The sequence below is a fragment of the Rattus norvegicus genome, chromosome 3 (genome assembly GCF_036323735.1).
Source record: "Rattus norvegicus strain BN/NHsdMcwi chromosome 3, GRCr8, whole genome shotgun sequence".
NCBI lineage: Eukaryota > Metazoa > Chordata > Mammalia > Rodentia > Muridae > Rattus > Rattus norvegicus.
The window spans coordinates 65,067,586-65,077,820 of NC_086021.1; the positions used below are offsets into that span (position 1 = coordinate 65,067,586).

At 41.8% G+C, this 10,235-nt stretch overlaps 1 non-coding gene and 1 pseudogene across 1 annotated transcript; both read right to left on the reverse strand.

Annotated features, from left to right (window-relative positions):
• Arf4-ps1 (ADP-ribosylation factor 4, pseudogene 1) overlaps positions 1-9,018 on the reverse strand; it is a 42,055-nt pseudogene extending 33,037 nt beyond the window's left edge.
• Rnu6-22 (RNA, U6 small nuclear 22) lies at positions 1,957-2,063 on the reverse strand. Its single transcript, XR_005502994.1, has one exon. It is a non-coding gene; the product is annotated as a U6 spliceosomal RNA (small nuclear RNA).
• Positions 9,019-10,235: the final 1,217 nt, after the last annotated feature.

The window sequence follows — 10,235 nt, forward strand, 5'->3', positions numbered from 1 at the left end:
AGGCATGCTCCAGAAGATGGTCCTACAGCCATGTACATGCTCCAGCACTGAGTGGATTTCCTGGATTTAAAAACAAAACCAGGAACCAGGAAATTGGGAGGAAACAGTGGTGTGTGGGAGTAGGGATAGGGTTAGAGGACAGAGAATAGGAGGAGTTGGAATCGATCAAAACATCATATGCACACATACAATTCTATCCACGAAAAGGAGGAACACAGGACGGGGCAGGCATGAAGTATGGGGTTAGGGGAGAATGAGGAAGTTGTTAGTGGGAGAAACGGTGAGATGAGTATGACCAAAACACATCAAATACATGTATGGAACACTCAAAACAGCAATAATCAGGGTCCAGGAGGAAGAAAGTATGGAGAGATTTTAAGAGCCAGAGGTGGTAAACAGTTACAATGAAATGGTGGCTTGGGGACATTCAACAGGATAGCTGCACATAGAACTCACAGTGACAGTCACAGAATTCACAGGACCTGTACAAAGTCAAGCCAAAGTTCTAGCCTCGAAAGGGGAAGAGGTCATACGGTCCCACCTGTGTAGCTCAGTAGCTGCAGGCCGCTGATGAGTACCAGGGGAGGGAACGTCAGTTTTACTCAGGATGTGGGACAGCAGAGGCTATCTGTGCTCTAGTGAATGGATAGATAGCACTACATGGCTAGATGACTTCAAACCACTAGAGCACATGAGACTGGAAAAGGTCAGGGGATAGGGAGGAATTGTAAAGGAGAGAACGGGAGTGCTTAATTGACAGAGCACACAGGTATGTCGGGAATTCTTCTACAATAAAAAGAAGAAAAACACAAAATAAATCAGAGAAGAAAGTGAAAGGCAAAACGTTAGAGAAAGGAGACGCATTCAAAACAGAAATAAATATAGCTGGGTATCAAAACACTGAGGAGAAACGCAAACAAACAGGCTGTTCCTGACTGCCAGTCAGCAGCAGTTCCACCCACACAGTGAACAGGTAGGGAATCCAGCTTCTCTGCTTACTCTGCAACGATATGCTGAGTGTCCCGGAAGGAAGGGAGAGCAGTTCCCCACTTGCTAGTAGAGACAGTACAGTATGATAGAGAAGATATACTGCCTGCTACTCCTACTTGTGAGAACACTTTGAAATACGCTATCAGTGGGCAGCCCCAGGCTTCAGGCCTATAGGAAAGTGTGGACCCAAGGAGATGAAGAATAGCCCTGTGAGCATGGACCGCTGTACAGCCGCAGTAAAACAGCCCAGAGGTGACTCTAGGAAGCCTGCTCCTCCACCGAGGCTCAGGTAGCTGGAAAACTGCTAGGGAGCAAGAGGAAGAGAAGAGAGATCTGCTTAACCTTAGCCAATCAACGCAGTGACCTAGGAGAAAACCTTGTGCTGAAGGAGTCACCTACTGAAATTAACCAGAACGTTAATTTCCATTAATATTTGCTGATTTGTTTAATTTTTATTATTTATTTGTTCTTTTGAGACAGGCTGATCTTGAAGAAGCCTCTCAGCCAACCTCTTGCCTTTTTCATGTCATTGCTCCCTTGAACCCAGCAACTACATATACACACCTCTTTCTAGATCAAGGCACACTAAGGAAAAGGAGACTCGAAGTGTCTGGTGAGAGTGTTAAGAACGCCAAGACTTCTGCCAACATGCCCTGGCCAGAGGCTGGTGCGTGGGTTTCTCTAATGTAATGGCAGAGCCCCGTCACGTTTATGTTGGCCTTTCTTTTTTTTTTTTTTTTAACTTTTATAACACAGTAGAGATTTGATTACTTAGATGATGAATGTTCATTTCTTTTTCTAATGATTACACACTTGGGTCTGCTTAAAACAAACAAAACCTCTGAACAGTATCCTATGTAGATTATATGATGGATTTTTCCGCTTACCTATGGTGGTGGATATCATAAAAAATTATACAGACTTCTTTCTTTCTTATTTATTTTTTTCTTTTTTTTCCTGTCCATAAAAAATATGGAACGCTTCACGAATTTGCGTGTCATCCTTGCGCAGCGGCCACGCTAATCTTCTCTGTATCGTTCCAATTTTAGTGTATGTGCTGCTGAAGCGAGCGCTTTCTTTCTTTTTTTAAGACAGGGTTTCTCGGGGCTGGGGATTTAGCTCAGTGGTAGAGCGCTTACCTAGGAAGCGCAAGGCCCTGGGTTCGGTCCTCAGCTCCGAAAAAAAAGAACCGAAAAAAAAAAAAAAAGACAGGGTTTCTCTGTGTAGCTCAGAGATCTGCCTGCCTCTGCCTCCTGAGTGCTGGGATTAAAGGCGTGTGCCACCACTGCCCAGTCATACAGATTTCTTATCAGCTTTTGATAGTCTTGGTGCATTTAATACGCAGCCCAGGATACTTGTCATCCAGTGTGGCCCAGAGTAGGCAAAGCATGCACACTCCTATGCTTTTCTTAGTTTACTGGTTGTTGCTATAGTGAATTGCCAAAAACTTTGTGTGTTGACAAAATTTTAGTTTTTCAAATCATAAATGTAAAACAAGTTAAATAAGTTAAAATCACAGCAAGTGCTGGCTCCTTCTGGAAGCTTCAGGTAAGAATGTGTTCCCAGCTTCCCCCAGCGTCTTGTGGCTGCCACTCTGGTTAACATAACCGTGCTCTGCCTTCACATTAGTACTTTCTCTCCAATTAATCTGCTTGCCCTTCCTAAGAGCCTTTGTGATTACATTCAGGGCTCACTCTATCATAACTACCACATCTCTAATCACACCGACAAAGTTTCTATGCCACGTAACAAGCCACATTCTAGAAATTAAGATGTGGCCCTTTCTAGAAGCCAGTGTTCAGTCTATCACAGGAAGACTCTTCTGCCACTTCAGTGTGGCAGCTACTTATCAATAATCGCTAAAACTCTTTGTTAGAATGTCATGCAAATGGAATCATTATGATTATAGGTTTCTTTTTCTTTTTTTTCTTTTTTTGGTTCTTTTTTTTTTTTTTTCCGGAGCTGGGGACCGAACCCAGGGCCTTGTGCTTCCTAGGCAAGCGCTGTACCACTGAGCTAAATCCCCAACCCCTGATTATAGATTTCTAATCTGGCTTCTTTTATGTGTCATGATGTCCCTGAAATTGTCCACATTGTTGTACTTTTCCTAGCCACTCCTTGATACTTGTGGAGGTTTTAGATCCAGAAACCCTCACTGGCATTAAAAAATACCCACAAGTATAAAGCCTACATAAATCTTCCCGTGTACTATAAACATCATTATTAAATTACTTATAATTCCTAATACAGTGTAAACTGTGCACATAGTCATTATACTGTATTGTTTAGAGAAAAAGGGTAAGTCTGTTGACGTATAGTATTCATAAATTGATTGTATCTAAATGTATTTTACCTATAGTTGAAATCTGTAGATGCAGGAGCTCAAGCATGAAGGGCTAACTGTAGTTTATTACACCACTGAGAACTTTCCATACACGGTTATCCCATATTTGGACTGTTCACAAATTGGAGGATTTGGAGACATTTCAGTTGTTGGACAAATATTAGCAAGACTGACAAGAATATCAATGTATACTTTTTCACATAAATATAAAACTATCGCTTCTCTTGGACCAGCATCTAGGAACGAAATTGTTGGGCTGAATGGGAACTGCATGCTTAGCTTTCTAAGAGACTGACAGATTGTCTCCCGCTATTGTCGTAGCTCTTATTTTTCCCTTTGGAGCACATGGCTATTCATTATATAAACAAAGGAAATGTAATTAAGAGAGCTAAAAAGGAGAAACCCACTTTTAATTGGACAATTCTGTGTGTGGCAAGTGCAGGAAGGGTTTTCTATACTAAGGTAAGAGTGCAGAGCTCAGCTGGTAGAGTGCTTGCCCAGAGTGCACGGAGCTCTGTGCTCCATCTCCAGACCAATGGAACCAGCTGGTAAATGCTTGTCGTCCCCAGCGCTGGGGAGCAGAAACAGGAGGACCAGAAACCCAAGATCATCCTCAGCTACTCAGGGCAGCCTAGACTAGATGGGACCCTGTCTTAGAAAAAAAAAAGGAAAAGACAAAAGCCAAAAATAACAATATACAGAGACAGGATAATAATTCTGGGAATTAGGTTACTATGTTAGAATAGTAGAGGAGCAGTATGTAACATGTGACAATCCAAGTTTTCCATGCAATTAATGACTAAAATAACACACTATGTATATCAGACAGGACAGTCATACTCACATAGTTTACAACAGACATGTGACTGATACGAATAAAGAGAGACATCTTAAAAGCAAAAAGGACAGAAAATCAACAGGAGATATTTCATCTGCAGCAAGAAAAAGACAGATGATGACAGTATTAAGGATCTGTAATTTTTCTTTTTTAGAAAGACTGTAGGCAGATGTACTCTGGAATTTAGAATTTGGAGAAGAGGCAGGATGGGGGAAATTCATATGAGTTACAAACTACAGCACAACAGCACATCCGCCCTCCTCCCACGAGTGAAGCTACTAGAGCAAGGTGAGAGGACGGTGCTGAATGTAGGCCTGGAAGCTCTACAGCAACCAGAACAAGCAGAAGTAGGTGAGAGGGCGGGAGAGCATTGTACTTCAGTGGTGGGATGCTGGATCGCCAGGGCTTCACAGACCTCGTTAGTGATGCTCTCTGGACTGTTTACTCAAAAGAACATGAAGAAGTTAGCTGTGAGAACTTTCTTCACAGCCTCTCCTGCTCACATCTCCCTCCTCTGCCCACATGAGCACACTAATGGTTTTCCATTCCTGTACCAGAATTTGAAACATGTTATTATTCCCTTTCCTCTTTGTTCTCCTCCTCACCCTCTCTTCTGTCTCTGTCTCTTTGTTTCTCTTGTGATTAAACGTTGGGTCTTAGACATAGCAGGCAAATACTCTTCCACTGACCTATGTCCTTGGTCATCAACTATTCTCATTTTCCAACTCTGATGAATGCAATAATTAACTTTTGTCCCCAGTGTGTGTCCAGGGCTTTCAAGATTCTTGGAATCTTGGACTTCTTAAAGTAAAATTAGGTGAAGGGGCATTGTTTTGTTGTTCAGAAGCAAACTTGGAATTCAGGTTAATAATGTGCATAGTCTAATGATGGGAGCTGATGAGGAGAGAGATTAAGCATGTGATTCGATAGGAGAGGCCTTCGGTCCCACCACTAGACCTATGAGGAGGGAAGGAGAAGGGCTGAAGGTTGAACCCCTCCCCAATGGTCAGTATTTTAATAATCATGCCTATACAAAAGCTCCTTCACTAATCCCCTCAATGAAGGGGTTTAGAAAAGAACTTTCAGGATGAGCTTGTGCGTATTAGAGGAGGGAAGATGTGCCTCAAATACCACAGAGTCTGACCTTCGCACTAGGGATACAAATGGTCCTTCCTTAGTTCTCTAAGCTCTTTTACCAAACTCCTGGACATACAAACAGTCAGGGGAACCACAATTTGGTACAGGGGCCCTGAGACCTGTAACAGTAGCTGAGCGGGTGAATGAGTCTTGTGGGGCCAAGCCATTGATCTGTGTGGTCTGGTGCTAAGTCTAGCCATGAGATGAAACTGTGAACACGTCAGTTGGCGACAGAAGTGTCAGAGGTGGAGAAAACAGCTTTCTTCTCTACCTTGAACTGCATCTGCATTGGCACCTGCTTGCAAAGAAACAAATTTCTTTTTTCCAATTTGTCTTAATGGTTTATTGCTTGTATATTTTGATTTCAGGTAATGTGTTTTTGTGGGATCTGTTGTTGTATGTGTGTGTTTGACTTTCTTGGGTTTCGCTTGTGGTGTTTGTTTGTTTTTTAAAGAGAAAGAAAGCTAGAGTGGTGTGGAGTATCTGGGAGAAGTTAGGAGAGGGGAAGCATGGCTAGAATCTATTGTATGAGAGAAAACATTTTTCAACAAAAATCAATCAATAAAAGAGGGCATGAAGCTAGCTTTGTTCTTCTAGCTCTAAGTCTGTGATTGACGTTTCGGTCTTGCTGTTACAGAAGTTCTTACACTGTATTCACCAGGGAAAGCACGGAGCCCAGTGTGAAGCTCTGCAGCTCCAAAATGGCTCAGCTGACCACACAGAAACCCACTGAGATGTGCAGACTTTGGGTCTGGTTAATTTCAACATGCGACTTTTCTCATTGGCACTGTGACATATCACTCGATTTGTGTATGACTACTGTTTCTGATGTTACCTTTATGTCATACATCCTTCAGGATTATCTCAGGGGGAGAGCTCTTTTAGTAATGCTACCAGGATGCTGAGAGCAATGGCAACTTGGTAAGGATGTGTGTCCGCTCTGAAGCCCACCCCCCACTGTTTCCATTTTGTGATTAGTTAGCATCCTTTTAGTTATATATAAGGTAAGAGGGAAAACTCCGAGTCTGAAAATATTCTTGTCTCCAACTTTTCTTTTTTTTTTTTTTTCTTTTCTTTTTTTCGGAGCTGGGGACCGAACCCAGGCCCTTGCGCTTGCTAGGCAAGCGCTCTACCACTGAGCTAAATCCCCAACCCTTGTCTCCAACTTTTCATGCATTAACATAATAAACCATTTATATATGCATGGGACAATTCCTGGTATTCTTAATATTTTTAAAACTGAGAATTCTGTATTAACTTGTTTAGTGTTATAAGACTATTATGCTTGTGATGGGGAGGGGTGGAGATGTGTGCTTGGTTCCCAGCACCCATGTTTACAACCACCCATGACTCTACCTAGTTCAGGGGATCTGATGCCCTCTTCTGGCTCCTGTGGGAGCATAACATAACATGTATACATACACACAGCCAAAAAACACACGCACACTCACACATACAGAAATCTAAAACCAAACTGTAGTATATTTTTATATAGGTAGTATTAAAATTATATACTAGAATTATCTCTTTATTAGTTCAAATCTAGTATTATATATAAGTTTTAAAGTTTTCTACAATAATTTCTGTATACTCCTTGATATGATTATTATATGGTATTTTACTTGTTGCTAATTGAGATTTTCCCAGTTTTTAGCTTAGAAATTATCTTTTGCACTTGGTCTTTATAGTATCTGACAGAAGAGATACAATGTAGGTCTTAATGCTTTTGCTTTATTTCAGAAAGCTGAGTCTAAGCCAGGGGTGTTTGCATGCTTAGGCAAACATTAACACTGCCTATTCTCGGCTTGAGTCTTATATTTTAAAACCTGAGACATAATTCGTATACCATAACATTAATCTTTTAAGATCATGTTGTAGAGTAGAATGCCTCCTCTCAGCTCCATATTCATTTGTGGAAGTCCTAATATCAGGACCTGAGAACATGGCTGACTCGGAGGTAAGCTTTAAAGGAAGTCGGTAAGGTAGAAAGAAGGTCACTATTTGGGTGGGCCTTGTCTGTTAAGAGTGCTCTCCTTCTAGGGTCTGTCAGGACACAGCGAAGGGTGCCCACACAGGCACACAGTAAGCTGTAAGCAAAAAAAATGCCTCAGGATAAAATCAACTCTAGGACATGCTGATCCTGGCCTCTGGCTGCCACGTCAGCTTGGTCTTTGCACAAGCATTCCTATCCAATAAACACAGAGAACTAATTTGTGGACTTTAGTGCAATTAGCACATCTCCAAATGCATAAACCCATCACTGCCATCTAGCTGGAGAGAATCGTCCCCTCCTGGAAAGCAAACCTTATTATTGGCATTCCTCCGACGACAATCCAGGCTCCTCCTAGTCTCCAAATCCCCTGATCTAGTTCCAGCTCCATGAATCGGTATACACTGGATAGTGGCCTTTATATTTGACTTTTCTCACTTATGATATATTCAAGATTTCTCCATGTTACGGCATGTAGCCGAACTTCCATTTTTCGGCTGAGTCAGACGACTTTAGTTACTCTGCTCACCACTGTGATCAAAACCCAAAAAGCAACTTAAAGGAGGGTTGGTTTGGGCTCAGTTTAGGGATATAGCTCACCATGACAGGGACGACATGGCAAAGGGAGTGGCTTGCAGTTTCAGTCGTCAGAGGTTGCTCCTACCTCGGCAGATGAGAAAACAGTGGAATGCTCAGCTGGCTTTTCCCGTTCCCCTTTTACCCATGGCAGGCCTCGACCAGCCCAGAGATGTCACTCTCATGCTCTGGGTGACTCTTCCCTCTTCTGCTAAACTCTCTGCAAATGCCCTGTAGGACATGCCACACCTAGGAGTGCCTGTCCTTGGTGATTCTAAATCTAGTCAAGTTGAAAATGATGATGGACCACTGCACACAGGGACTGGAGAGATGGCTCAGCTGTTAAGAGCACTGACACTTCCAGAGGTCCTGAGTTCAATTCCCAGCAATCCCACGGTGGCTCACAACCATCTGTAATGGGATCTGATGCCCTCTTCTGATGTGTCTGAAGACAGAGACAATGTACTCACATACAGAAAATAGGCAAATAAATCTTTTAAAAAAGTGTTTTCTTTAAACCCACTGCACACAGATATGCTATATTTTGTTTATCTATTTGTTGGTCAATGAACACAGGTTTTTTTCCACATCTGGAGCTACTACGGATAATACTGTTAATATTTTTATTTTGGATCCTTTGTGACACACAGTCCATTTTCTTGCGTCCATAGGCATCTACAGGAATTAAACTATGAGCCTTTCAGTAATTAAATTTAACCCTTTGAGGAACTGACAAACTGTTTTCCTGAGTATCACACCATTCTGTATTCCCAGTAAAGGTGTACTATGGCTCCGAATTTCCATGTCTCCATTAGCACTGCCTTTGTTATTGTTACTATAGAAAGACGCCTCGCTGTAGTTCTGATCTGCATTCCCCAAGTGGCTGGGGTCAAGTATCTTCCATGTGGTTGTCTACCTAAACCTTTGTTTACAGTTAGGTTATTTCTCCTCTCAGTGTTGGGTTGTTCACAGCTTTTGATTGGTTTCCTGTTTGCTTTTTCTCTTTCCAGCCTTGTTCTGTAGCTCAGCCTGCCCTCTCCCAAGCACGAGGTTAGATATAAGTACAGCCGCACCTCTGACTATGTAGATCTTTTACTTACTTTGAATCATGTTTACAGTGCGAGGTGTGGGGTTCAAATTCATCTTTGCATGTCAGTTCCTTTCTACTCGGCATTGTTTAAAACATTTTCTTTCCTTACTATCTTGGCATTCTTGAAAAGAAATCAGTTAACCATAAATAAAAATGCTTATTTTTATATTTCAATTTTCAGTTCAAGGGTCTGTAAGTCTATATTTGTGCCTGTTTTTGGCTTTGTTGAGGGGGAGTAGAGGTGGACAACTGTTATGGGTCTTCCTATCAAGTGACAACTTCTCACTTTCTATCTTCTTTAAACTTAATTAATATAGCTGAAGATGCTGTTGGCCATATTTTCTTTGACCAAGACTGACCTGGTAAGAGTTTACTAGTTCAAGATTGCTTCTTCTATGTAGACAGTTCTGCAAATGTACTGAGTGTTCCTAAAGCCTGCAGGGCTTTCTGTAAGGTGTAGTAGCACACAGCAGTCTGACAAGGAAAGAGCACAAGCCAGGACAGGGTTTTGTGAACACAGACAGAAACAAGAATGGCAGCCGCAGCAGCAGCAGGGCAATCAGCTGCCAAGTCAGCCGATATTCTGGGGAAAGGCAAAAACTGCAAATACCAGCTCAACTGCAAACCTCAGAGAATGCTGGCTAACAGACACAAACACTCCGAATCAGGAGGAAAGCGAAGATAGGCTAGATGACACAGTTCTCAGCTCCTTTTGTTTTTCTTAAAAAGACAATAAAATCTTGAAGTTGTGTTCATTTTGTCACCTTATTTGGTGGTAACTATAGTCTTTGGGAAGGGTATAAACTAAAGCTATCAGGAAAACTTACCATGGGAAACTTGTGTTTGAAAACAAGCACAACTAGAATGCCCAACACTTTCATAAAACTGGTTTCTTTAGTTGGGTCAAAAGAGGCATTGAGAGGATATTTAAATCATTCTGTTTCCTGGAACCCTATCGATGACCCACACCCCCTAGGCCAATCCTTTGCCTTTTAAAGACAGGGCCTCACTTGCCCAGACTAGTCTTGAACTTGAAACGCTACTACTGCTTCTGCCTCCAGAGGACTGGCAATATAAGCATGTGCTACGCAAGCTTTTTCATATGGGGCTAGGAATTGAACTCAGGTGTTCTGAGCTATCTCTCCAGCTCCAAAATTATTCTAAGCCAAAGGAGTTATCTATTTTTGTATAAGATTCTCCATTAGGAAAATTGTTTTTATTTAAATAGTCAAGTTTAATAAAGAGTTTATCATCAGGTTTATTTAAGAAA